General features: G+C 36.4%; 17 non-coding genes across 17 annotated transcripts; 6 read left to right on the plus strand and 11 right to left on the minus strand.

The window, feature by feature from the left end:
* Positions 1–642: 642 nt before the first annotated feature.
* TRNAM-CAU (transfer RNA methionine (anticodon CAU)) lies at positions 643–714 on the minus strand. The gene has a single exon. It is a non-coding gene; the product is annotated as a tRNA-Met (tRNA).
* Positions 715–2,975: 2,261 nt separating this feature from the next.
* Positions 2,976–3,047, minus strand: TRNAM-CAU (transfer RNA methionine (anticodon CAU)). Its single transcript has one exon. It is a non-coding gene; the product is annotated as a tRNA-Met (tRNA).
* A 1,095-nt stretch (positions 3,048–4,142) lies between these two features.
* Positions 4,143–4,214, minus strand: TRNAM-CAU (transfer RNA methionine (anticodon CAU)). The gene has a single exon. It is a non-coding gene; the product is annotated as a tRNA-Met (tRNA).
* Positions 4,215–5,309: 1,095 nt separating this feature from the next.
* Positions 5,310–5,381, minus strand: TRNAM-CAU (transfer RNA methionine (anticodon CAU)). The gene has a single exon. It is a non-coding gene; the product is annotated as a tRNA-Met (tRNA).
* A 1,354-nt stretch (positions 5,382–6,735) lies between these two features.
* On the plus strand, positions 6,736–6,809 carry TRNAN-GUU (transfer RNA asparagine (anticodon GUU)). The gene has a single exon. It is a non-coding gene; the product is annotated as a tRNA-Asn (tRNA).
* Positions 6,810–7,644: 835 nt separating this feature from the next.
* Positions 7,645–7,716, minus strand: TRNAM-CAU (transfer RNA methionine (anticodon CAU)). The gene has a single exon. It is a non-coding gene; the product is annotated as a tRNA-Met (tRNA).
* A 186-nt stretch (positions 7,717–7,902) lies between these two features.
* TRNAN-GUU (transfer RNA asparagine (anticodon GUU)) lies at positions 7,903–7,976 on the plus strand. The gene has a single exon. It is a non-coding gene; the product is annotated as a tRNA-Asn (tRNA).
* Positions 7,977–8,812: 836 nt separating this feature from the next.
* On the minus strand, positions 8,813–8,884 carry TRNAM-CAU (transfer RNA methionine (anticodon CAU)). The gene has a single exon. It is a non-coding gene; the product is annotated as a tRNA-Met (tRNA).
* Positions 8,885–11,146: 2,262 nt separating this feature from the next.
* TRNAM-CAU (transfer RNA methionine (anticodon CAU)) lies at positions 11,147–11,218 on the minus strand. The gene has a single exon. It is a non-coding gene; the product is annotated as a tRNA-Met (tRNA).
* Positions 11,219–12,571: 1,353 nt separating this feature from the next.
* On the plus strand, positions 12,572–12,645 carry TRNAN-GUU (transfer RNA asparagine (anticodon GUU)). The gene has a single exon. It is a non-coding gene; the product is annotated as a tRNA-Asn (tRNA).
* A 3,172-nt stretch (positions 12,646–15,817) lies between these two features.
* On the minus strand, positions 15,818–15,889 carry TRNAM-CAU (transfer RNA methionine (anticodon CAU)). Its single transcript has one exon. It is a non-coding gene; the product is annotated as a tRNA-Met (tRNA).
* Positions 15,890–16,985: 1,096 nt separating this feature from the next.
* On the minus strand, positions 16,986–17,057 carry TRNAM-CAU (transfer RNA methionine (anticodon CAU)). The gene has a single exon. It is a non-coding gene; the product is annotated as a tRNA-Met (tRNA).
* A 1,095-nt stretch (positions 17,058–18,152) lies between these two features.
* On the minus strand, positions 18,153–18,224 carry TRNAM-CAU (transfer RNA methionine (anticodon CAU)). Its single transcript has one exon. It is a non-coding gene; the product is annotated as a tRNA-Met (tRNA).
* A 1,096-nt stretch (positions 18,225–19,320) lies between these two features.
* On the minus strand, positions 19,321–19,392 carry TRNAT-CGU (transfer RNA threonine (anticodon CGU)). The gene has a single exon. It is a non-coding gene; the product is annotated as a tRNA-Thr (tRNA).
* Positions 19,393–19,578: 186 nt separating this feature from the next.
* TRNAS-GCU (transfer RNA serine (anticodon GCU)) lies at positions 19,579–19,652 on the plus strand. The gene has a single exon. It is a non-coding gene; the product is annotated as a tRNA-Ser (tRNA).
* A 3,713-nt stretch (positions 19,653–23,365) lies between these two features.
* Positions 23,366–23,439, plus strand: TRNAS-GCU (transfer RNA serine (anticodon GCU)). The gene has a single exon. It is a non-coding gene; the product is annotated as a tRNA-Ser (tRNA).
* Positions 23,440–25,700: 2,261 nt separating this feature from the next.
* TRNAS-GCU (transfer RNA serine (anticodon GCU)) lies at positions 25,701–25,774 on the plus strand. Its single transcript has one exon. It is a non-coding gene; the product is annotated as a tRNA-Ser (tRNA).
* Positions 25,775–27,462: the final 1,688 nt, after the last annotated feature.

The following is a 27,462-nucleotide window of genomic DNA, read 5'->3' on the forward strand; positions in this document are numbered from 1 at the left end:
CCAATTGAGCGATTAATCAGCTCTCCATTTTATGGCTTTATTTTTATGCTAACACATTTGCTCTCTGAAAAGTGTCCACAAAGCCAAGTCTCTGATTAACACCTTTGTAGGAATGGTTTTTCACCTATTACTGATTAAAACTTGCTTCATTGGAAAGGCAGCAAGATGCATCCTCATTACAATGTCCACTGAAATAATACAGGTTGACACCAGGAAACATAAACCTCACTGCATCCTTGCTGCTTTCTCAAGTGGGAATCTGTTTAATGTGAAAACCAGGTGATATCTAATCAGCACACAGGTAAGAAGTTAAGAAAATCTTTCTTTAAGGGTGAAGATGTTTCTCACAAAATCGTTGCCCCAATGCATCATTGAAATTCAAGCTGGAAAGATGATTTTGAAATATCAATTGTACATTTTGCATTGCTCTTCTGGTGACAATATAGCTTGTTTTTGTCAATTACCATTTCAGTAATAGAGTAAAGAAAATTAAGTGGATTTCTGAAAGAAAACAATGCTGTCAATATACTATTAAAACAAATTAAAATGTTAAAAGTTATTGTACTTTAAGTAAAAATAAAAGAGTCAAAATATCAATCCCAGTTTTGGAAGAATTTAATTAACCAAAAAAATAAGTGCACATAGCAGAGGATGGTTTCGATCCATCAACCTCTGGGTTATGGGCCCAGCACGCTTCCGCTGCGCCACTCTGCTGCTCATGTTAGTGTCAGAGATCCTGAAGTACTCACTCATTATGTGAAAGTACCAATGTGTTTCTTCGTTGGTCAATGGAAGAAAAATCTTGCAAAACTCTCCAGATTATTGCCTTTTTAACCTTTTTCTAGGAAACTTTCTAGATGAATGCTTTTTAGCCTTTGTCAGTACATGCTTTTGCAAGCTGTCTCTGTAGCACAATCGGTTAGCGCATTCGGCTGTTAACCTAAAGGTTGGTGGTTCAATCCCACCCAGGAATGTTATTGACCGTGTGATCAAATTTTGGTGATCTTTAAGTAGACAAGTCAAAATTTCAAACCACCTCTTATAGTGTAGGGTACCTGGCCTTCTCTGATGCAATCAGAGTCAGATTTGATGAAGTCATTTTATAAAAAACAGGAAGCACAATTTAGCATGGGGTTGCAGAGAAAAAAATTATGCAGGCAGAGAAATCCAATTGAGTGATTAATCAGCTCTCCATTTTATGGCTTTATTTTTATGCTAACACATTTGCTCTCTGAAAAGTGTCCACAAAGCCAAGTCTCTGATTAACACCTTTGTAGGAATGGTTTTTCACCTATTACTGATTAAAACTTGCTTCATTGGAAAGGCAGCAAGATGCATCCTCATTACAATGTCCACTGAAATAATACAGGTTGACACCGGAAAACATAAACCTAACTGCATCCTTGCTGCTTTCTCAAGTGGGAATCTGTTTAATGTGAAAACCAGGTGATATCTAATCAGCACACAGGTAAGAAGTTAAGAAAATCTTTCTTTAAGGGTGAAGATGTTTCTCACAAAATCGTTGCCCCAATGCATCATTGAAATTCAAGCTGGAAAGATGATTTTGAAATATCAATTGTACATTTTGCATTGCTCTTCTGGTGACAATGTAGCTTGTTTTTGTCAATTACCATTTCAGTAATAGGGTAAAGAAAATTAAGTGGATTTCTGAAAGAAAACAATGCTGTCAATATACTATTAAAACAAATTAAAATGTTAAAAGTTATTGTACTTTAGGTAAAAATAAAAGAGTCAAAATATCAACCCCAGTTTTGGAAGAATTTAATTAACAAAAAAATAAGTGCAGATAGCAGAGGATAGTTTCGATCCATCAACCTCTGGGTTATGGGCCCAGCACGCTTCCGCTGCGCCACTCTGCTGCTCATGTAAGTTTAAGAGATCCTGAAGTACTCCTTCATCATGTGAAAGTACCAATGTGTTTCTTCATTGGTCAATGGAAGAAAAATCTTGCAAAACTCTCCAGATTATTGCCTTTTTAACCTTTTTCTAGGAAACTTTCTAGATGAATGCTTTTTAGCCTTTGTCAGTACAAGCTTTTGCAAGCTGTCTCTGTGGTGCAATCTGTTAGCGCGTTCGGCTGTTAACCGAAAGGTTGGTGGTTTAATCCCACCCAGGGACGTAATTGACCGTGTGATCAAATTTTGGTGATCTTTAAGTAGACATGTCAAAATTTCAAACCACCTCTTATAGTGTAGGGTATCTGGCCTTCTCTGATGCAATCAGAGTCAGATTTGATTAAGTCATTTTATAAAAGACAGGAAGCACAATTTAGCATGGGGTTGCAGAGAAAAAAAATTATGCAGGCAGAGAAATCCAATTGAGTGATTAATCAGCTCTCCATTTTATGGCTTTATTTTTATGCTAACACATTTGCTCTCTGAAAAGTGTCCACAAAGCCAAGTCTCTGATTAACACCTTTGTAGGAATGGTTTTTCACCTATTACTGATTAAAACTTGCTTCATTGGAAAGGCAGCAAGATGCATCCTCATTACAATGTCCACTGAAATAATACAGGTTGACACCAGGAAACATAAACCTCACTGCATCCTTGCTGCTTTCTCAAGTGGGAATCTGTTTAATGTGAAAACCAGGTGATATCTAATCAGCACACAGGTAAGAAGTTAAGAAAATCTTTCTTTAAGGGTGAAGATGTTTCTCACAAAATCGTTGCCCCAATGCATCATTGAAATTCAAGCTGGAAAGATGATTTTGAAATATCAATTGTACATTTTGCATTGCTCTTCTGGTGACAATATAGCTTGTTTTTGTCAATTACCATTTCAGTAATAGGGTAAAGAAAATTAAGTGGATTTCTGAAAGAAAACAATGCTGTCAATATACTATTAAAACAAATTAAAATGTTAAAAGTTATTGTACTTTAAGTAAAAATAAAAGAGTCAAAATATCAATCCCAGTTTTGGAAGAATTTAATTAACCAAAAAATAAGTGCACATAGCAGAGGATGGTTTCGATCCATCAACCTCTGGGTTATGGGCCCAGCACGCTTCCGCTGCGCCACTCTGCTGCTCATGTTAGTGTCAGAGATCCTGAAGTACTCACTCATCATGTGAAAGTTCCAATGTGTTTCTTCGTTGGTCAATGGAAGAAAAATCTTGCAAAACTCTCCAGATTATTGCCTTTTTAATCTTTTTCTAGGAAACTTTCTAGATGAATGCTTTTTAGCCTTTGTCAGTACATGCTTTTGCAAGCTGTCTCTGTGGCGCAATCGGTTAGCGCATTCTCCTGTTAACCGAAAGGTTGGTGGTTCAATCCTACCCAGGGAAGTAACTGACCTTGTGATCAAATTTTGGTGATCTTTAAGTAGACAAGTCAAAATTTCAAACCACCTCTTATAGTGTAGGGTACCTGGCCTTCTCTGATGCAATCAGAGTCAGATTTGATTAAGTCATTTTATAAAAAACAGGAAGCAAAATTTAGCATGGGGTTGCAGAGAAAAAAAATTATGCAGGCAGAGAAATCCAATTGAGTGATTAATCAGCTCTCCATTTTAAGGCTTTATTTTTATGCTAACACATTTGCTCTCTGAAAAGTGTCCACAAAGCCAAGTCTCTGATTAACACCTTTGTAGGAATGGTTTTTTACCTATTACTGATTAAAACTTGCTTCATTGGAAAGGCAGCAAGATGCATCCTCATTACAATGTCCACTGAAATAATACAGGTTGACACCAGGAAACATAAACCTCACTGCATCCTTGCTGCTTTCTCAAGTGGGAATCTGTTTAATGTGAAAACCAGGTGATATCTAATCAGCACACAGGTAAGAAGTTAAGAAAATCTTTCTTTAAGTGTGAAGATGTTTCTCACAAAATTGTTGCCCCAATGCATCATTGAAATTCAAGCTGGAAAGATGATTTTGAAATATCAATTGTACATTTTGCATTGCTCTTCTGGTGACAATGTAGCTTGTTTTTGTCAATTACCATTTCAGTAATAGGGTAAAGAAAATTAAGTGGATTACTGAAAGAAAACAATGCTGTCAATATACTATTAAAACAAATTAAAATGTTAAAAGTTATTGTACTTTAAGTAAAAATAAAAGAGTCAAAATATCAATCCCAGTTTTGGAAGAATTTAATTAACAAAAAAATAAGTGCACATAGCAGAGGATGGTTTCGATCCATCGACCTCTGGGTTATGGGCCCAGCACGCTTCCGCTGCGCCACTCTGCTGCTCATGTAAGTGTCAGAGATCCTGAAGTATCTCACTCATCATGTGAAAGTACCAATGTGTTTCTTAGTTCGTCAATGGAAGAAAAATCTTGCAAAACTCTCCAGATTATTGCCTTTTTAACCTTTTTCTAGGAAACTTTCTAGATGAATGCTTTTTAGCCTTTGTCAGTACATGCTTTTGCAAGCTGTCTCTGTGGCGCAATCGGTAAGCGCATTCGGCTATTAACCTAAAGGTTGGTGGTTCAATCCCACCCAGGAATGTTATTGACCGTGTGATCAAATTTTGGTGATCTTTAAGTAGACAAGTCAAAATTTCAAACCACCTCTTAAAGTGTAGGGTACCTGGCCTTCTCTGATGCAATCAGAGTCAGATTTGATGAAGTCATTTTATAAAAAACAGGAAGCACAGTTTAGCATGGGGTTGCAGAGAAAAAAATTATGCAGGCAGAGAAATCCAATTGAGTGATTAATCAGCTCTCCATTTTATGGCTTTATTTTTATGCTAACACATTTGCTCTCTGAAAAGTGTCCACAAAGCCAAGTCTCTGATTAACACCTTTGTAGGAATGGTTTTTCACCTATTACTGATTAAAACTTGCTTCATTGGAAAGGCAGCAAGATGCATCCTCATTACAATGTCCACTGAAATAATACAGGTTGACACCAGGAAACATAAACCTAACTGCATCCTTGCTGCTTTCTCAAGTGGGAATCTGTTTAATGTGAAAACCAGGTGATATCTAATCAGCACACAGGTAAGAAGTTAAGAAAATCTTTCTTTAAGGGTGAAGATGTTTCTCACAAAATCGTTGCCCCAATGCATCATTGAAATTCAAGCTGGAAAGATGATTTTGAAATATCAATTGTACATTTTGCATTGCTCTTCTGGTGACAATGTAGCTTGTTTTTGTCAATTACCATTTCAGTAATAGGGTAAAGAAAATTAAGTGGATTTCTGAAAGAAAACAATGCTGTCAATATACTATTAAACCAAATTAAAATGTTAAAAGTTACTGTACTTTAGGTAAAAATAAAAGAGTCCAAATATCAATCCCAGTTTTGGAAGAATTTAATTAACAAAAAAATAAGTGCACATAGCAGAGGATGGTTTCGATCCATCGACCTCTGGGTTATGGGCCCAGCACGCTTCCGCTGCGCCACTCTGCTGCTCATGTTAGTGTCAGAGATCCTGAAGTACTCACTCATCATGTGAAAGTACCAATGTGTTTCTTCGTTGGTCAATGGAAGAAAAATCTTGCAAAACTCTCCAGATTATTGCCTTTTTAACCTTTTTCTAGGAAACTTTCTAGATGAATGCTTTTTAGCCTTTGTCAGTACATGCTTTTGCAAGCTGTCTCTGTGGCGCAATCGGTAAGCGCATTCAGCTGTTAACCTAAAGGTTGGTGGTTCAATCCCACCCAGGAATGTTATTGACCGTGTGATCAAATTTTGGTGATCTTTAAGTAGACAAGTCAAAATTTCAAACCACCTCTTATAGTGTAGGGTATCTGGCCTTCTCTGATGCAATCAGAGTCAGATTTGATTAAGTCATTTTATAAAAAACAGGAAGCACAATTTAGCATGGGGTTGCAGAGAAAAAAAATTATGCAGGCAGAGAAATCCAATTGAGTGATTAATCAGCTCTCCATTTTATGGCTTTATTTTTATGCTAACACATTTGCTCTCTGAAAAGTGTCCACAAAGCCAAGTCTCTGATTAACACCTTTGTAGGAATGGTTTTTCACCTATTACTGATTAAAACTTGCTTCATTGGAAAGGCAGCAAGATGCATCCTCATTACAATGTCCACTGAAATAATACAGGTTGACACCAGGAAACATAAACCTCACTGCATCCTTGCTGCTTTCTCAAGTGGGAATCTGTTTAATGTGAAAACCAGGTGATATCTAATCAGCACACAGGTAAGAAGTTAAGAAAATCTTTACGTAAGGGTGAAGATGTTTCTCACAAAATCATTGCCCCAATGCATCATTGAAATTCAAGCTGGAAATATGATTTTGAAATATCAATTGTACATTTTGCATTGCTCTTCTGGTGACAATGTAGCTTGTTTTTGTCAATTACCATTTCAGTAATAGGGTAAAGAAAATTAAGTGGATTTCTGAAAGAAAACAATGCTGTCAATATACTATTAAAACAAATTAAAATGTTAAAAGTTATTGTACTTTAAGTAAAAATAAAAGAGTCAAAATATCAATCCCAGTTTTGGAAGAATTTAATTAACAAAAAAATAAGTGCACATAGCAAAGGATGGTTTCGATCCATCGACCTCTGAGTTATGGGCCCAGCACACTTCCGCTGCGCCACTCTGCTGCTCATGTAAGTGTCAGAGATCCTGAAGTATCTCACTCATCATGTGAAAGTACCAATGTGTTTCTTAGTTGGTCAATGGAAGAAAAATCTTGCAAAACTCTCCAGATTATTGCCTTTTTAACCTTTTTCTAGGAAACTTTCTAGATGAATGCTTTTTAGCCTTTGTCAGTACACGCTTTTGCAAGCTGTCTCTGTGGTGCAATTGGTTAGCACGTTCGGCTGTTAACCTAAAGGTTGGTGGTTCAATCCCACCCAGGGACGAAATTGACCTTGTGATCAAATTTTGGTGATCTTTAAGTAGACAGGTCAAAATTTCAAACCACCTCTTATAGTGTAGGGTACCTGGCCTTCTCTGATGCAATCAGAGTCAGATTTGATTAAGTCATTTTATAAAAAACAGGAAGCACAATTTAGCATGGGGTTGCAGAGAAAAAAAATTATGCAGGCAGAGAAATCCAATTGAGTGATTAATCAGCTCTCCATTTTATGGATTTATTTTTATGTTAACACATTTGCTCTCTGAAAAGTGTCCACAAAGCCAAGTCTCTGATTAACACCTTTGTAGGAATGGTTTTTCACCTATTACTGATTAAAACTTGCTTCATTGGAAAGGCAGCAAGATGCATCCTCATTACAATATCCACTGAAATAATACAGGTTGACACCAGGAAACATAAACCTCCCTGCATCCTTGCTGCTTTCTCAAGTGGGAATCTGTTTAATGTGAAAACCAGGTGATATCTAATCAGCACACAGGTAAGAAGTTAAGAAAATCTTTCTTTAAGGGTGAAGATGTTTCTCACAAAATCGTTGCCCCAATGCATCATTGAAATTCAAGCTGGAAAGATGATTTTGAAATATCAATTGTACATTTTGCATTGCTCTTCTGGTGACAATGTAACTTGTTTTTGTCAATTACCATTTCAGTAATAGGGTAAAGAAAATTAAGTGGATTTCTGAAAGAAAACAATGCTGTCAATATACTATTAAAACAAATTAAAATGTTAAAAGTTATTGTACATTAAGTAAAAATAAAAGAGTCAAAATATCAATTCCAGTTTTGGAAGAATTTAATTAACAAAAAAATAAGTGCACATAGCAGAGGATGGTTTCGATCCACCGACCTCTGGGTTATGGGCCCAGCACGCTTCCGCTGCGCCACTCTGCTGCTCATGTAAGTGTCAGAGATCCTGAAGTACTCACTCATCATGTGAAAGTACCAATGTGTTTCTTCGTTGGTCAATGGAAGAAAAATCTTGCAAAACTCTCCAGATTATTGCCTTTTTAAACTTTTTCTAGGAAACTTTCTAGATGAATGCTTTTTAGCCTTTGTCAGTACATGCTTTTGCAAACTGTCTCTGTGGCGCAATCGGTTAGCGCATTCGGCTGTTAACCGAAAGGTTGGTGGTTCAATCCCACCCGGGGACGTAATTGACCTTGTGATCAAATTTTGGTGATCTTTAAGTAGACAAGTCAAAATTTCAAACCACCTCTTATAGTGTAGGGTACCTGGCCTTCTCTGATGCAATCAGAGTCAGATTTGATTAAGTCATTTTATAAAAAACAGGAAGCACAATTTAGCATGGGGTTGCAGAGAAAAAAAATTATGCAGGCAGAGAAATCCAATTGAGTGATTAATCAGCTCTCCATTTTATGGCTTTATTTTTATGCTAACACGTTTTTCTCTTTGAAAAGTGTCCACAAAGCCAAGTCTCTGATTAACACCTTTCTAGGAATGGTTTTTCACCTATTACTGATTAAAACTTGCTTCATTGGAAAGGCAGCAAGATGCATCCTCATTACAATGTCCACTGAAATAATACAGGTTGACACCAGGAAACATAAACCTCACTGCATCCTTGCTGCTTTCTCAAGTGGGAATCTGTTTAATGTGAAAACCAGGTGATATCTAATCAGCACACAGGTAAGAAGTTAAGAAAATCTTTCTTTAAGGGTGAAGATGTTTCTCACAAAATCGTTGCCCCAATGCATCATTGAAATTCAAGCTGGAAAGATGATTTTGAAATATCAATTGTACTTTTTGCATTGCTCTTCTGGTGACAATGTAGCTTGTTTTTGTCAATTACCATTTCAGTAATAGGGTAAAGAAAATTAAGTGGATTTCTGAAAGAAAATAATGCTGTCAATATACTATTAAAACAAATTAAAATGTTAAAAGTTATTGTACTTTAAGTAAAAATAAAAGAGTCAAAATATCAATCCCAGTTTTGGAAGAATTTAATTAACAAAAAAATAAGTGCACATAGCAGAGGATGGTTTCGATCCATCGACCTCTGGGTTATGGGCCCAGCACGCTTCCGCTGCGCCACTCTGCTGCTCATGTTAGTGTCAGAGATCCTGAAGTACTCACTCATCATGTGAAAGTACCAATGTGTTTCTTCGTTGGTCAATGGAAGAAAAATCTTGCAAAACTCTCCAGATTATTGCCTTTTTAACCTTTTTCTAGGAAACTTTCTAGATGAATGCTTTTTAGCCTTTGTCAGTACATGCTTTTGCAAGCTGTCTCTGTGGCACAATCGGTAAGCGCATTCAGCTGTTAACCTAAAGGTTGGCGGTTCAATCCCACCCAGGGATGTTATTGACCGTGTGATCAAATTTTGGTGATCTTTAAGTAGACAAGTCAAAATTTCAAACCACCTCTTATAGTGTAGGGTACCTGGCCTTCTCTGATGCAATCAGAGTCAGATTTGATTAAGTCATTTTATAAAAAACAGGAAGCACAATTTAGCATGGGGTTGCAGAGAAAAAAAATTATGCAGGCAGAGAAATCCAATTTAGTGATTAATCAGCTCTCCATTTTATGGCTTTATTTTTATGTTAACACATTTGCTCTCTGAAAAGTGTCCACAAAGCCAAGTCTCTGATTAACACCTTTGTAGGAATGGTTTTTCACCTATTACTGATTAAAACTTGCTTCATTGGAAAGGCAGCAAGATGCATCCTCATTACAATGTCCACTGAAATAATACAGGTTGACACCAGGAAACATAAACCTCACTGCATCCTTGCTGCTTTCTCAAGTGGGAATCTGTTTAATGTGAAAACCAGGTGATATCTAATCAGCACACAGGTAAGAAGTTAAGAAAATCTTTATTTAAGGGTGAAGATGTTTCTCACAAAATCGTTGCCCCAATGCATCATTGAAATTCAAGCTGGAAAGATGATTTTGAAATATCAATTGTACATTTTGCATTGCTCTTCTGGTGACAATGTAGCTTGTTTTTGTCAATTACCATTTCAGTAATAGGGTAAAGAAAATTAAGTGGATTTCTGAAAGAAAACAATGCTGTCAATATACTATTAAAACAAATTAAAATGTTAAAAGTTATTGTAATTTAAGTAAAAATAAAAGAGTCAAAATATCAATCCCAGTTTTGGAAGAATTTAATTAACAAAAAAATAAGTGCACATAGCAGAGGATGGTTTCGATTCATCGACCTCTGGGTTATGGGCCCAGCACGCTTCCGCTGCGCCACTCTGCTGCTCATGTAAGTGTCCGAGATCATGAAGTACTCACTCATCATGTGAAAGTACCAATGTGTTTCTTCATTGGTCAATGGAAGAAAAATCTTGCAAAACTCTCCAGATTATTGCCTTTTTAACCTTTTTCTAGGAAACTTTCTAGATTAATGCTTTTTAGCCTTTGTCAGTACATGCTTTTGCAAGCTGTCTCTGTAGTGCAATCTGTTAGCGCATTCGGCTGTTAACCGAAAGGTTGGTGGTTCAATCCCACCCAGGGACGTAATTGACCGTGTGATCAAATTTTGGTGATCTTTAAGTAGACAAGTCAAAATTTCAAACCACCTCTTATAGTGTAGGGTATCTGGCCTTCTCTGATGCAATCAGAGTCAGATTTGATTAAGTCATTTTATAAAAAACAGGAAGCACAATTTAGCATGGGGTTGCAGAGAAAAAAAAATATGCAGGCAGAGAAATCCAATTGAGTGATTAATCAGCTCTCCATTTTATGGCTTTATTTTTATGCTAACACATTTGCTCTCTGAAAAGTGTCCACAAAGCCAAGTCTCTGATTAATACCTTTGTAGGAATGGTTTTTCACCTATTACTGATTAAAACTTGCTTCATTGGAAAGGCAGCAAGATGCATCCTCATTACAATGTCCACTGAAATAATACAGGTTGACACCAGGAAACATAAACCTCACTGCATCCTTGCTGCTTTCTCAAGTGGGAATCTGTTTAATGTGAAAACCAGGTGATATCTAATCAGCACACAGGTAAGAAGTTAAGAAAATCTTTATTTAAGGGTGAAGATGTATCTCACAAAATCGTTGCCCCAATGCATCATTGAAATTCAAGCTGGAAAGATGATTTTGAAATATCAATTGTACATTTTGCATTGCTCTTCTGGTGACAATGTAGCTTGTTTTTGTCAATTACCATTTCAGTAATAGGGTAAAGAAAATTAAGTGGATTTCTGAAAGAAAACAATGCTGTCAATATACTATTAAAACACATGAAAATGTTAAAAGTTATTGTACTTTAAGTTAAAATAAAAGAGTCAAAATATCAATCCCAGTTTTGGAAGAATTTAATTAACAAAAAAATAAGTGCACATAGCAGAGGATGGTTTCGATCCATCGACCTCTGGGTTATGGGCCCAGCACGCTTCCGCTGCGCCACTCTGCTGCTCATGTAAGTGTAAGAGATCCTGAAGTACTCACTCATCATGTGAAAGTACCAATGTGTTTCTTCGTTGGTCAATGGAAGAAAAATCTTGCAAAACTCTCCAGATTATTGCCTTTTTAACCTTTTTCTAGGAAACTTTCTAGATGAATGCTTTTTAGCCTTTGTCAGTACATGCTTTTGCAAGCTGTCTCTGTGGCACAATCGGTAAGCGCATTCGGCTATTAACCTAAAGGTTGGAGGTTCAATCCCACCCAGGGATGTTATTGACCGTGTGATCAAATTTTGGTGATCTTTAAGTAGACAAGTCAAAATTTCAAACCACCTCTTATAGTGTAGGGTACCTGGCCTTCTCTGATGCAATCAGAGTCAGATTTGATTAAGTCATTTTATAAAAAACAGGAAGCACAATTTAGCATGGGGTTGCAGAGAAAAAAAATTATGCAGGCAGAGAAATCCAATTGAGTGATTAATCAGCTCTCCATTTTATGGCTTTATTTTTATGCTAACACATTTGCTCTCTGAAAAGTGTCCACAAAGCCAAGTCTCTGATTAACACCTTTGTAGGAATGGTTTTTCACCTATTACTGATTAAAACTTGCTTCATTGGAAAGGCAGCAAGATGCATCCTCATTACAATGTCCACTGAAATAATACAGGTTGACACCAGGAAACATAAACCTCACTGCATCCTTGCTGCTTTCTCAAGTGGGAATCTGTTTAATGTGAAAACCAGGTGATATCTAATCAGCACACAGGTAAGAAGTTAAGAAAATCTTTATTTAAGGGTGAAGATGTTTCTCACAAAATCGTTGCCCCAATGCATCATTGAAATTCAAGCTGGAAAGATGATTTTGAAATATCAATTGTACATTTTGCATTGCTCTTCTGGTGACAATGTAGCTTGTTTTTGTCAATTACCATTTCAGTAATAGGGTAAAGAAAATTAAGTGGATTTCTGAAAGAAAACAATGCTGTCAATATACTATTAAAACAAATTAAAATGTTAAAAGTTATTGTAATTTAAGTAAAAATAAAAGAGTCAAAATATCAATCCCAGTTTTGGAAGAATTTAATTAACAAAAAAATAAGTGCATATAGCAGAGGATGGTTTCGATCCATCGACCTCTTGGTTATGGGCCCAGCACGCTTCCGCTGCGCCACTCTGCTGCTCATGTAAGTGTCTGAGATCATGAAGTACTCACTCATCATGTGAAAGTACCAATGTGTTTCTTCATTGGTCAATGGAAGAAAAATCTTGCAAAACTCTCCAGATTATTGCCTTTTTAACCTTTTTCTAGGAAACTTTCTAGATTAATGCTTTTTAGCCTTTGTCAGTACATGCTTTTGCAAGCTGTCTCTGTGGCGCAATCTGTTAGCGCATTCGGCTGTTAACCGAAAGGTTGGTGGTTCAATCCCACCCAGGGACGTAATTGACCGTGTGATCAAATTTTGGTGATCTTTAAGTAGACAAGTCAAAATTTCAAACCACCTCTTATAGTGTAGGGTATCTGGCCTTCTCTGATGCAATCAGAGTCAGATTTGATTAAGTCATTTTATAAAAAAACAGGAAGCACAATTTAGCATGGGGTTGCAGAGAAAAAAAAATATGCAGGCAGAGAAATCCAATTGAGTGATTAATCAGCTCTCCATTTTATGGCTTTATTTTTATGCTAACACATTTGCTCTCTGAAAAGTGTCCACAAAGCCAAGTCTCTGATTAATACCTTTGTAGGAATGGTTTTTCACCTATTACTGATTAAAACTTGCTTCATTGGAAAGGCAGCAAGAAGCATCCTCATTACAATGTCCACTGAAATAATACAGGTTGACACCAGGAAACATAAACCTCACTGCATCCTTGCTGCTTTCTCAAGTGGGAATCTGTTTAATGTGAAAACCAGGTGATATCTAATCAGCACACAGGTAAGAAGTTAAGAAAATCTTTCTTTAAGGGTGAAGATGTTTCTCACAAAATCGTTGCCCCAATGCATCATTGAAATTCAAGCTGGAAAGATGATTTTGAAATATCAATTGTACATTTTGCATTGCTCTTCTGGTGACAATGTAGCTTGTTTTTGTCAATTACCATTTTAGTAATAGGGTAAAGAAAATTAAGTGGATTTCTGAAAGAAAACAATGCTGTCAATATACTATTAAAACAAATTAAAATGTTAAAAGTTATTGTACTTTAAGTAAAAATAAAAGAGTCAAAATATCAATCCCAGTTTTGGAAGAATTTAATTAACAAAAAAATAAATGCACATAGCAGAGGATGGTTTCGATACATTGACCTCTGGGTTATGGGCCCAGCACGCTTCCGCTGCGCCACTCTGCTGCTCATGTTAGTGACAGAGATCCTGAAGTACTCACTCATCATATGAATGTACCAATGTGTTTCTTCATTGGTCAATGGAAGAAAAATCTTGCAAAACTCTCCAGATTATTGCCTTTTTAACCTTTTTCTAGGAAACTTTCTAGATGAATGCTTTTTAGCCTTTGTCAGTACATGCTTTTGCAAGCTGTCTCTGTGGCGCAATCGGTAAGCGCATTTGGCTGTTAACCTAAAGGTTGGTGGTTAAATCCCACCCAGGGATGTTATTGACTGTGTGATCAAATTTTGGTGATCTTTAAGTAGACAAGTCAAAATTTCAAACCACCTCTTATAGTGTAGGGTATCTGGCCTTCTCTGATGCAATCAGAGTCAGATTTGATTAAGTCATTTTATAAAAAAACAGGAAGCACAATTTAGCATGGGGTTGCAGAGAAAAAAAAATATGCAGGCAGAGAAATCCAATTGAGTGATTAATCAGCTCTCCATTTTATGGCTTTATTTTTATGCTAACACATTTGCTCTCTGAAAAGTGTCCACAAAGCCAAGTCTCTGATTAATACCTTTGTAGGAATGGTTTTTCACCTATTACTGATTAAAACTTGCTTCATTGGAAAGGCAGCAAGATGCATCCTCATTACAATGTCCACTGAAATAATACAGGTTGACACCAGGAAACATAAACCTCACTGCATCCTTGCTGCTTTCTCAAGTGGGAATCTGTTTAATGTGAAAACCAGGTGATATCTAATCAGCACACAGGTAAGAAGTTAAGAAAATCTTTCTTTAAGGGTGAAGATGTTTCTCACAAAATCGTTGCCCCAATGCATCATTGAAATTCAAGCTGGAAAGATGATTTTGAAATATCAATTGTACATTTTGCATTGCTCTTCTGGTGACAATGTAGCTTGTTTTTGTCAATTACCATTTTAGTAATAGGGTAAAGAAAATTAAGTGGATTTCTGAAAGAAAACAATGCTGTCAATATACTATTAAAACAAATTAAAATGTTAAAAGTTATTGTACTTTAAGTAAAAATAAAAGAGTCAAAATATCAATCCCAGTTTTGGAAGAATTTAATTAACAAAAAAATAAATGCACATAGCAGAGGATGGTTTCGATCCATTGACCTCTGGGTTATGGGCCCAGCACGCTTCCGCTGCGCCACTCTGCTGCTCATGTTAGTGTCAGAGATCCTGAAGTACTCACTCATCATGTGAAAGTACCAATGTGTTTCTTCGTTGGTCAATGGAAGAAAAATCTTGCAAAACTCTCCAGACTATTGCCTTTTTAACCTTTTTCTAGGAAACTTTCTAGATGAATGCTTTTTAGCCTTTGTCAGTACATGCTTTTGCAAGCTGTCTCTGTGGCGCAATCGGTAAGCGCATTTGGCTGTTAACCTAAAGGTTGGTGGTTAAATCCCACCCAGGGATGTTATTGACCGTGTGATCAAATTTTGGTGATCTTTAAGTAGACAAGTCAAAATTTCAAACCACCTCTTATAGTGTAGGGTACCTGGCCTTCTCTGATGCAATCAGAGTCAGATTTGATTAAATCATTTTATAAGAAACAGGAAGCACAATTTAGCATGGGGTTGCAGAGAAAAAAAAATTATGCAGGCAGAGAAATCCAATTGAGTGATTAATCAGCTCTCCATTTTATGGCTTTATTTTTATGCTAACACATTTGCTCTTTGAAAAGTGTCCACAAAGCCAAGTCTCTGATTAACACCTTTGTAGGAATGGTTTTTCACCTATTACTGATTAAAACTTGCTTCATTGGAAAGGCAGCAAGATGCATCCTCATTACAATGTCCACTGAAATAATACAGGTTGACACCAGGAAACATAAACCTCACTGCATCCTTGCTGCTTTCTCAAGTGGGAATCTGTTTAATGTGAAAACCAGGTGATATCTAATCAGCACACAGGTAAGAAGTTAAGAAAATCTTTCTTTAAGGGTGAAGATGTTTCTCACAAAATCGTTGCCCCAATGCATCATTGAAATTCAAGCTGGAAAGATGATTTTGAAATATCAATTGTACATTTTGCATTGCTCTTCTGGTGACAATGTAGCTTGTTTTTGTCAATTACCATTTCAGTAATAGGGTAAAGAAAATTAAGTGGATTTCTGAAAGAAAACAATGCTGTCAATATACTATTAAAACAAATTAAAATGTTAAAAGTTATTGTACTTTAAGTAAAAATAAAAGAGTCAAAATATCAATCCCAGTTTTGGAAGAATTTAATTAACAAAAAAATAAGTGCACATAGCAGAGGATGGTTTCGATCCATCGACCTCTGGGTTATGGGCCCAGCACGCTTCCGCTGCGCCACTCTGCTGCTCATGTTAGTGTCAGAGATCCTGAAGTACTCACTCATCATATGAAAGTACCAATGTGTTTCTTCGTTGGTCAATGGAAGAAAAATCTTGCAAAACTCTCCAGATTATTGCCTTTTTAACCTTTTTCTAGGAAACTTTCTAGATGAATGCTTTTTAGCCTTTGTCAGTACATGCTTTTGCAAGCTGTCTCTGTAGTGCAATCGGTAAGCGCATTTGGCTGTTAACCTAAAGGTTGGTGGTTAAATCCCACCCAGGGATGTTATTGACCGTGTGATCAAATTTTGGTGATCTTTAAGTAGACAAGTCAAAATTTCAAACCACCTCTTATAGTGTAGGGTACCTGGCCTTCTCTGATGCAATCAGAGTCAGATTTGATCAAATCATTTTATAAGAAACAGGAAGCACAATTTAGCATGGGGTTGCAGAGAAAAAAAAATTATGCAGGCAGAGAAATCCAATTGAGTGATTAATCAGCTCTCCATTTTATGGCTTTATTTTTATGCTAACACATTTGCTCTTTGAAAAGTGTCCACAAAGCCAAGTCTCTGATTAACACCTTTGTAGGAATGGTTTTTCACCTATTACTGATTAAAACTTGCTTCATTGGAAAGGCAGCAAGATGCATCCTCATTACAATGTCCACTGAAATAATACAGGTTGACACCAGGAAACATAAACCTCACTGCATCCTTGCTGCTTTCTCAAGTGGTAATCTGTTTAATGTGAAAACCAGGTGATATCTAATCAGCACACAGGTAAGAAGTTAAGAAAATCTTTCTTTAAGGGTGAAGATGTTTCTCACAAAATCGTTGCCCCAATGCATCATTGAAATTCAAGCTGGAAAGATGATTTTGAAATATCAATTGTACATTTTGCATTGCTCTTCTGGTGACAATGTAGCTTGTTTTTGTCAATTACCATTTCAGTAATAGGGTAAAGAAAATTAAGTGGATTTCTGAAAGAAAACAATGCTGTCAATATACTATTAAAACAAATTAAAATGTTAAAAGTTATTGTACTTTAAGTAAAAATAAAAGAGTCAAAATATCAATCCCAGTTTTGGAAGAATTTAATTAACAAAAAAATAAGTGCACATAGCAGAGGATGGTTTCGATCCATCGACCTCTGGGTTATGGGCCCAGCACGCTTCCACTGCGCCACTCTGCTGCTCATGTTAGTGTCAGAGATCCTGAAGTACTCACTCATCATGTGAAAGTACCAATGTGTTTCTTCGTTGGTCAATGGAAGAAAAATCTTGCAAAACTCTCCAGATTATTGCCTTTTTAACCTTTTTCTAGGAAACTTTCTAGATGAATGCTTTTTAGCCTTTGTCAGTACATGCTTTTGCAAGCTGTCTCTGTGGCGCAATCGGTAAGCGCATTCAGCTGTTAACCTAAAGGTTGGCGTTTCAATCCCACCCAGGGATGTTATTGACCGTGTGATCAAATTTTGGTGATCTTTAAGTAGACAAGTCAAAATTTTAAACCACCTCTTATAGTGTAGGGTACCTGGCCTTCTCTGATGCAATCAGAGTCAGATTTGATTAAGTCATTTTATAAAAAACAGGAAGCACAATTTAGCATGGGGTTGCAGAGAAAAAAAATTATGCAGGCAGAGAAATCCAATTGAGTGATTAATCAGCTCTCCATTTTATGGCTTTATTTTTTTGCTAACACATTTGCTCTTTGAAAAGTGTCCACAAAGCCAAGTCTCTGATTAACACCTTTGTAGGAATGGTTTTTCACCTATTACTGATTAAAACTTGCTTCATTGGAAAGGCAGCAAGATGCATCCTCATTACAATGTCCACTGAAATAATACAGGTTGACACCAGGAAACATAAACCTCACTGCATCCTTGCTGCTTTCTCAAGTGGGAATCTGTTTAATGTGAAAACCAGGTGATATCTAATCAGCACACAGGTAAGAAGTTAAGAAAATCTTTATTTAAGGGTGAAGATGTTTCTCACAAAATCGTTGCCCCAATGCATCATTGAAATTCAAGCTGGAAAGATGATTTTGAAATATCAATTGTACATTTTGCATTGCTCTTCTGGTGACAATGTAGCTTGTTTTTGTCAATTACCATTTCAGTAATAGGGTAAAGAAAATTAAGTGGATTTCTGAAAGAAAACAATGCTGTCAATATACTATTAAAACACATGAAAATGTTAAAAGTTATTGTACTTTAAGTTAAAATAAAAGAGTCAAAATATCAATCCCAGTTTTGGAAGAATTTAATTAACAAAAAAATAAGTGCACATAGCAGAGGATGGTTTCGATCCATCGACCTCTGGGTTATGGGCCCAGCACGCTTCCGCTGCGCCACTCTGCTGCTCATATAAGTGTAAGAGATCCTGAAGTATCTCACTCATCATGTGAAAGTACCAATGTGTTTCTTAGTTGGTCAATGGAAGAAAAATCTTGCAAAACTCTCCAGATTATTGCCTTTTTAACCTTTTTCTTGGAAACTTTCTAGATGAATGCTTTTTAGCCTTTGTCAGTACATGCTTTTGCAAGCTATCTCTGTGGTGCAATTGTTTAGCACGTTCGGCTGTTAACCTAAAGGTTGGTGGTTCAATCCCACCCAGGGACGTAATTGACCTTGTGATGAAATTTTGGTGATCTTTAAGTAGACAGGTCAAAATTTCAAACCACCTCTTATAGTGTAGGGTACCTGGCCTTCTCTGATGCAATCAGAGTCAGATTTGATTAAGTCATTTTATAAAAAACAGGAAGCACAATTTAGCATGGGGTTGCAGAGAAAAAAAAATATGCAGGCAGAGAAATCCAATTGAGTGATTAATCAGCTCTCCATTTTATGGCTTTATTTTTATGTTAACACATTTGCTCTCTGAAAAGTGTCCACAAAGCCAAGTCTCTGATTAACACCTTTGTAGGAATGGTTTTTCACCTATTACTGATTAAAACTTGCTTCATTGGAAAGGCAGCAAGATGCATCCTCATTACAATGTCCACTGAAATAATACAGGTTGACACCAGGAAACATAAACCTCACTGCATCCTTGCTGCTTTCTCAAGTGGGAATCTGTTTAATGTGAAAACCAGGTGATATCTAATCAGCACACAGGTAAGAAGTTAAGAAAATCTTTCTTTAAGGGTGAAGATGTTTCTCACAAAATCGTTGCCCCAATGCATCATTGAAATTCAAGCTGGAAAGATGATTTTGAAATATCAATTGTACATTTTGCATTGCTCTTCTGGTGACAATGTAGCTTGTTTTTGTAAATTACCATTTCAGTAATAGGGTAAAGAAAATTAAGTGGATTTCTGAAAGAAAACAATGCTGTCAATATACTATTAAAACAAATTAAAATGTTAAAAGTTATTGTACTTTAAGTAAAAATAAAAGAGTCAAAATATCAATCCCAGTTTTGGAAGAATTTAATTAACAAAAAAATAAGTGCACATAGCAGAGGATGGTTTCGATCCATCAACCTCTGGGTTACGGGCCCAGCACGCTTCCGCTGCGCCACTCTGCTGCTCATGTTAGTGTCAGAGATCCTGAAGTACTCACTCATCATGTGAAAGTACCAATGTGTTTTTTCGTTGGTCAATGGAAGAAAAATCTTGAAAAACTCTCCAGATTATTGCCTTTTTAACCTTTTTCTAGGAAACTTTCTAGATGAATGCTTTTTAGCCTTTGTCAGTACCTGCTTTTGCAAGCTGTCTCTGTGGCGCAATCGGTAAGCGCATTTGGCTGCTAACCTAAAGGTTGGTGGTTCAATCCCACCCAGGGATGTTATTGACCGTGTGATCAAATTTTGGTGATCTTTAAGTAGACAAGTCAAAATTTCAAACCACCTCTTATAGTGTAGGGTACCTGGCCTTCTCTGATGCAATCAGAGTCAGATTTGATTAAGTCATTTTAGAAAAAACAGGAAGCACAATTTAGCATGGGGTTGCAGAGAAAAAAAATTATGCAGGCAGAGAAATCCAATTGAGTGATTAATCAGCTCTCCATTTTATGGCTTTATTTTTATGCTAACACATTTGTTCTCTGAAAAGTGTCCACAAAGCCAAGTCTCTGATTAACACCTTTGTAGGAATGGTTTTTCACCTATTACTGATTAAAACCTGCTTCATTGGAAAGGCAGCAAGATGCATCCTCATTACAATGTCCACTGAAATAATACAGGTTGACACCAGGAAACATAAACCTCACTGCATCCTTGCTGCTTTCTCAAGTGGGAATCTGTTTAATGTGAAAACCAGGTGATATCTAATCAGCACACAGGTAAGAAGTTAAGAAAATCTTTATTTAAGGGTGAAGATGTTTCTCACAAAATCGTTGCCCCAATGCATCATTGAAATTCAAGCTGGAAAGATGATTTTGAAATATCAATTGTACATTTTGCATTGCTCTTCTGGTGACAAAGAAGAAAGGAAAATGTCCAAAATGTGGTGCACAAAAAATATACGGTAGCTAAAATATAACTTTTATTAGTATTCCAAGTAAAAGATATGCATAAAAAGCGAAGAATTTATTTAAAAGAGAAAGTGTAGAGGTGTCAAAAAGAATGAAAATGTGTATTAAAAAAACGCTATATGTGAAAGGACTCTATGAAATATTTTTTCTTTTTTCTGAAGAAATTCACAGAATAAAGGGAGAGCAAAGGGTCTGTGCCCAATGTATTAATGTAGCATAATATGACATCCAATCTTGGGTACAGTATGATCTCCAGTAAACATATCAATCAATATTAAATCTGTGGGACTTTATGGGTTTATTTTACATATATTCTTGTTTCTTAAATTATGCCCTAATGGGTGGGATTCCCAATGTCCTCAAAAAGTGTCATGCACCTCGAGCTCTAGGCCTCACAGTTAGACTTGTTAGTTAGACTTATATATTCTGTATAAGAAATATATTAATAGGTGCTAGGGCCCACTGCCAAGCCTCTTGTGAATATATCTAAATATATATATAGTGATTTGTTTAGATATATTTATTGTGGACCAATCCACTTAAGGCTCCAAAAGTCCCTCCTATCTCACATAAGTGGTAGTGTGAATGGAAAAATCCCATTCAACGTGATGTTATATCTATCTTTGTACCACTGAGATGGGGAATGATAAGTGGCTCCCAAATCTCAGGTTAAACTAATACACTGAGGGAGAGAAGTGTTGGGATATAGTAACTGTATAAATACTCCTTATAGATAAAGTTTCCTTATCCCAAAGGAGTGTACTATGCAAACCCCCTTATCTTGATATTGGATAGCAAAATCTTGGAGTGTGGTAGCATATATAATCTCACTATCTCTATACTCCAAGTATTAAGGATTCTGGGAAATGCATATATAATTTTTACAGTGTCTCTTCAACACTATCTTTTACTACCACTGTGGGGCAGTCAAGCACTAAGAATATCTAAACAGTGGGTCACTCTAGGTGCATTCACATATGATTGATGTTCCCAATATTACAACATGATTGAAATAAAAGTTAAAGTAAATATAGAGTCCATCATTTTCACATAAGCTACAGCAACCTAACGCAGCGTTTCGCTATTTAGCTTCTTTTTGACACCTCTACACTTTCTCTTTTAAATAAATTCTTCGCTTTTTATGCATATCTTTTACTTGGAATACTAATAAAAGTTATATTTTAGCTACCGTATATTTTTTGTGCACCACATTTTGGACATTTTCCTTTCTTCTTTGAATCATGTGACTATAGTCTTTGTGTCCGTGGTAGCACCCCCCATCTTTTGTGATGACTTTGGAGTGAAACCAAAATAATACTTTTCTCTGGGGGTCTCTAACTCGAATAATACTTACCTATATTTCAGCCTGTGCGCCCTTATCTCTAGTCTTCTGGTGACAATGTAGCTTGTTTTTGTCAATTACCATTTCAGTAATAGGGTAAAGAAAATTAAGTGGATTTCTGAAAGAAAACAATGCTGTCAATATACTATTAAAACAAATTAAAATGTTAAAAGTTATTGTAATTTAAGTAAAAATAAAAGAGTCAAAATATCAATCCCAGTTTTGGAAGAATTTAATTAACAAAAAAATAAGTGCACATAGCAGAGGATGGTTTCGATTCATCGACCTCTGGGTTATGGGCCCAGCACGCTTCCGCTGCGCCACTCTGCTGCTCATGTAAGTGTCCGAGATCAAGAAGTACTCACTCATCATGTGAAAGTACCAATGTGTTTCTTCATTGGTCAATGGAAGAAAAATCTTGCAAAACTCTCCAGATTATTGCCTTTTTAACCTTTTTCTAAGAAACTTTCTAGATTAATGCTTTTTAGCCTTTGTCAGTACATGCTTTTGCAAGCTGTCTCTGTAGTGCAATCTGTTAGCGCATTCGGCTGTTAACCGAAAGGTTGGTGGTTTAATCCCACCCAGGGACGTAATTGACCGTGTGATCAAATTTTGGTGATCTTTAAGTAGACAAGTCAAAATTTCAAACCACCTCTTATAGTGTAGGGTATCTGGCCTTCTCTGATGCAATCAGAGTCAGATTTGATTAAGTCATTTTATAAAAAACAGGAAGCACAATTTAGCATGGGGTTGCAGAGAAAAAAAATTATGCAGGCAGAGAAATCCAATTGAGTGATTAATCAGCTCTCCATGTTATGGCTTTATTTTTATGCTAACACATTTGCTCTCTGAAAAGTGTCCACAAAGCCAAGTCTCTGATTAATACCTTTGTAGGAATGGTTTTTCACCTATTACTGATTAAAACTTGCTTCATTGGAAAGGCAGCAAGATGCATCCTCATTACAATGTCCACTGAAATAATACAGGTTGACACCAGGAAACATAAACCTCACTGCATCCTTGCTGCTTTCTCAAGTGGGAATCTGTTTAATGTGAAAACCAGGTGATATCTAATCAGCACACAGGTAAGAAGTTAAGAAAATCTTTATTTAAGGGTAAAGATGTTTCTCACAAAATCGTTGCCCCAATGCATCATTGAAATTCAAGCAGGAAAGATGATTTTGAAATATCAATTGTACATTTTGCATTGCTCTTCTGGTGACAATGTAGCTTGTTTTTGTCAATTACCATTTCAGTAATAGGGTAAAGAAAATTAAGTGGATTTCTGAAAGAAAACAATGCTGTCAATATACTATTAAAACACATGAAAATGTTAAAAGTTATTGTACTTTAAGTTAAAATAAAAGAGTCAAAATATCAATCCCAGTTTTGGAAGAATTTAATTAACAAAAAAATAAGTGCACATAGCAGAGGATGGTTTCGATCCATAGACCTCTGGGTTATGGGCCCAGCACGCTTCCGCTGCGCCACTCTGCTGCTCATGTAAGTGTAAGAGATCCTGAAGTATCTCACTCATCATGTGAAAGTACCAATGTGTTTCTTAGTTGGTCAATGGAAGAAAAATCTTGCAAAACTCTCCAGATTATTGCCTTTTTAACCTTTTTCTAGGAAACTTTCTAGATGAATGCTTTTTAGCCTTTGTCAGTACATGCTTTTGCAAGCTGTCTCTGTGGCGCAATCGGTAAGCGCTTTTGGCTGCTAACCTAAAGGTTGGTTGTTCAATCCCACCCAGGGATGTTATTGACCGTGTGATCAAATTTTGGTGATCTTTAAGTAGACAAGTCAAAATTTCAAACCACCTCTTATAGTGTAGGGTACCTGGCCTTCTCTGGTGCAATCAGAGTCAGATTTGATTAAGTCATTTTATAAAAAACAGGAAGCACAATTTAGCATGGGGTTGCAGAGAAAAAAAATTATGCAGGCAGAGAAATCCAATTGAGTGATTAATCAGCTCTCCATTTTATGGCTTTATTTTTATGCTAACACATTTGTTCTCTGAAAAGTGTCCACAAAGCCAAGTCTCTGATTAACACCTTTGTAGGAATGGTTTTTCACCTATTACTGATTAAAACTTGCTTCATTGGAAAGGCAGCAAGATGCATCCTCATTACAATGTCCACTGAAATAATACAGGTTGACACCAGGAAACATAAACATCACTGCATCCTTGCTGCTTTCTCAAGTGGGAATCTGTTTAATGTGAAAACCAGGTGATATCTAATCAGCACACAGGTAAGAAGTTAAGAAAATCTTTCTTTAAGGGTGAAGATGTTTCTCACAAAATCGTTGCCCCAATGCATCATTGAAATTCAAGCTGGAAAGATGATTTTGAAATATCAATTGTACATTTTGCATTGCTCTTCTGGTGACAATGTAGCTTGTTTTTGTCAATTACCATTTTAGTAATAGGGTAAAGAAAATTAAGTGGATTTCTGAAAGAAAACAATGCTGTCAATATACTATTAAAACAAATTAAAATGTTAAAAGTTATTGTACTTTAAGTAAAAATAAAAGAGTCAAAATATCAATCCCAGTTTTGGAAGAATTTAATTATCAAAAAAATAAATGCACATAGCAGAGGATGGTTTCGATCCATTGACCTCTGGGTTATGGGCCCAGCACGCTTCCGCTGCGCCACTCTGCAGCTCATGTTAGTGTCAGAGATCCTGAAGTACTCACTCATCATATGAAAGTACCAATGTGTTTCTTCGTTGGTCAATGGAAGAAAAATCTTGCAAAACTCTCCAGATTATTGCCTTTTTAAACTTTTTCTAGGAAACTTTCTAGATGAATGCTTTTTAGCCTTTGTCAGTACATGCTTTTGCAAGCTGTCTCTGTGGCGCAATCGGTAAGCGCATTTGGCTGTTAACCTAAAGGTTGGTGGTTAAATCCCACCCAGGGATGTTATTGACCGTGTGATCAAATTTTGGTGATCTTTAAGTAGACAAGTCAAAATTTCAAACCACCTCTTATAGTGTAGGGTACCTGGCCTTCTCTGATGCAATCAGAGTCAGATTTGATTAAATCATTTTATAAGAAACAGGAAGCACAATTTAGCATGGGGTTGCAGAGAAAAAAAAATTATGCAGGCAGAGAAATCCAATTGAGTGATTAATCAGCTCTCCATTTTATGGCTTTATTTTTATGCTAACACATTTGCTCTCTGAAAAGTGTCCACAAAGCCAAGTCTCTGATTAACACCTTTGTAGGAATGGTTTTTCACCTATTACTGATTAAAACTTGCTTCATTGGAAAGGCAGCAAGATGCATCTTAATTACAATATCCACTGAAATAATAAAGGTTGACACCAGGAAACATAAACCTCACTGCATCCTTGCTGCTTTCTCAAGTGGGAATCTGTTTAATGTGAAAACCAGGTGATATCTAATCAGCACACAGGTAAGAAGTTAAGAAAATCTTTCTTTAAGGGTGAAGATGTTTCTCACAAAATCGTTGCCCCAATGCATCATTGAAATTCAAGCTGGAAAGATGATTTTGAAATATCAATTGTACATTTTGCATTGCTCTTCTGGTGACAATGTAGCTTGTTTTTGTCAATTACCATTTCAGTAATAGGGTAAAGAAAATTAAGTGGATTTCTGAAAGAAAACAATGCTGTCAATATACTATTAAAACAAATTAAAATGTTAAAAGTTATTGTACTTTAAGTAAAAATAAAAGAGTCAAAATATCAATCCCAGTTTTGGAAGAATTTAATTAACAAAAAAATAAGTGCACATAGCAGAAAATGGTTTCGATCCATCGACCTCTGGGTTATGGGCCCAGCACGCTTCCGCTGCGCCACTCTGCTGCTCATGTTTGTGTCAGAGATCCTGAAGTACTCACTCATCATGTGAAAGTACCAATGTGTTTTTTCGTTGGTCAATGGAAGAAAAACCTTGCAAAACTCTCCAGATTATTGCCTTTTTAACCTTTTTCTAGGAAACTTTCTAGATGAATGCTTTTTAGCCTTTGTCAGTACAGGCTTTTGCAAGCTGTCTCTGTGGCGCAATCGGTAAGCGCATTTGGCTGCTAACCTAAAGGTTGGTGGTTCAATCCCACCCAGGGATATTATTGACCGTGTGATCAAATTTTGGTGATTTTTAAGTAGACAAGTCAAAATTTCAAACCACCTCTTATATTGTAGGGTACCTGGCCTTCTCTGGTGCAATCAGAGTCAGATTTGATTAAGTCATTTTATAAAAAACAGGAAGCACAATTTAGCATGGGGTTGCAGAGAAAAAAAATTATGCAGGCAGAGAAATCCAATTGAGTGATTAATCAGCTCTCCATTTTATGGCTTTATTTTTATGCTAACACATTTGTTCTCTGAAAAGTGTCCACAAAGCCAAGTCTCTGATTAACACCTTTGTAGGAATGGTTTTTCACCTATTACTGATTAAAACTTGCTTCATTGGAAAGGCAGCAAGATGCATCCTCATTACAATGTCCACTGAAATAATACAGGTTGACACCAGGAAACATAAACCTCACTGCATCCTTGCTGCTTTCTCAAGTGGGAATCTGTTTAATGTGAAAACCAGGTGATATCTAATCAGCACACAGGTAAGAAGTTAAGAAAATCTTTATTTAAGGGTGAAGATGTTTCTCACAAAATCGTTGCCCCAATGCATCATTGAAATTCAAGCTGGAAAGATGATTTTGAAATATCAATTGTACATTTTGCATTGCTCTTCTGGTGACAATGTAGCTTGTTTTTGTCAATTACCATTTCAGTAATAGGGTAAAGAAAATTAAGTGGATTTCTGAAAGAAAACAATGCTGTCAATATACTATTAAAACAAATAAAAATGTTAAAAGTTATTGTAATTTAAGTAAAAATAAAAGAGTCAAAATTTCAATCCCAGTTTTGGAAGAATTTAATTAACAAAAAAATAAGTGCACATAGCAGAGGATGGTTTCGATTCATCGACCTCTGGGTTATGGGCCCAGCACGCTTCCGCTGCGCCACTCTGCTGCTCATGTAAGTGTCTGAGATCATGAAGTACTCACTCATCATGTGAAAGTACCAATGTGTTTCTTCATTGGTCAATGGAAGAAAAATCTTGCAAAACTCTCCAGATTATTGCCTTTTTAACCTTTTTCTAGGAAACTTTCTAGATTAATGCTTTTTAGCCTTTGTCAGTACATGCTTTCGCAAGCTGTCTCTGTAGTGCAATCTGTTAGCGCATTCGGCTGTTAACCGAAAGGTTGGTGGTTCAATCCCACCCAGGGACGTAATTGACCGTGTGATCAAATTTTGGTGATCTTTAAGTAGACAAGTCAAAATTTCAAACCACCTCTTATAGTGTAGGGTATCTGGCCTTCTCTGATGCAATCAGAGTCAGATTTGATTAAGTCATTTTATAAAAAACAGGAAGCACAATTTAGCATGGGGTTGCAGAGAAAAAAAATTATGCAGGCAGAGAAATCCAATTGAGTGATTAATCAGCTCTCCATTGTATGGCTTTATTTTTATGCTAACACATTTGCTCTCTGAAAAGTGTCCACAAAGCCAAGTCTCTGATTAATACCTTTGTAGGAATGGTTTTTCACCTATTACTGATTAAAACTTGCTTCATTGGAAAGGCAGCAAGATGCATCCTCATTACAATGTCCACTGAAATAATACAGGTTGACACCAGGAAACATAAACCTCACTGCATCCTTGCTGCTTTCTCAAGTGGGAATCTGTTTAATGTGAAAACCAGGTGATATCTAATCAGCACACAGGTAAGAAGTTAAGAAAATCTTTCTTT

This window comes from Pseudophryne corroboree, chromosome 4 (genome assembly GCF_028390025.1).
Source record: "Pseudophryne corroboree isolate aPseCor3 chromosome 4, aPseCor3.hap2, whole genome shotgun sequence".
Classification (NCBI taxonomy): Eukaryota; Metazoa; Chordata; class Amphibia; order Anura; family Myobatrachidae; genus Pseudophryne; species Pseudophryne corroboree.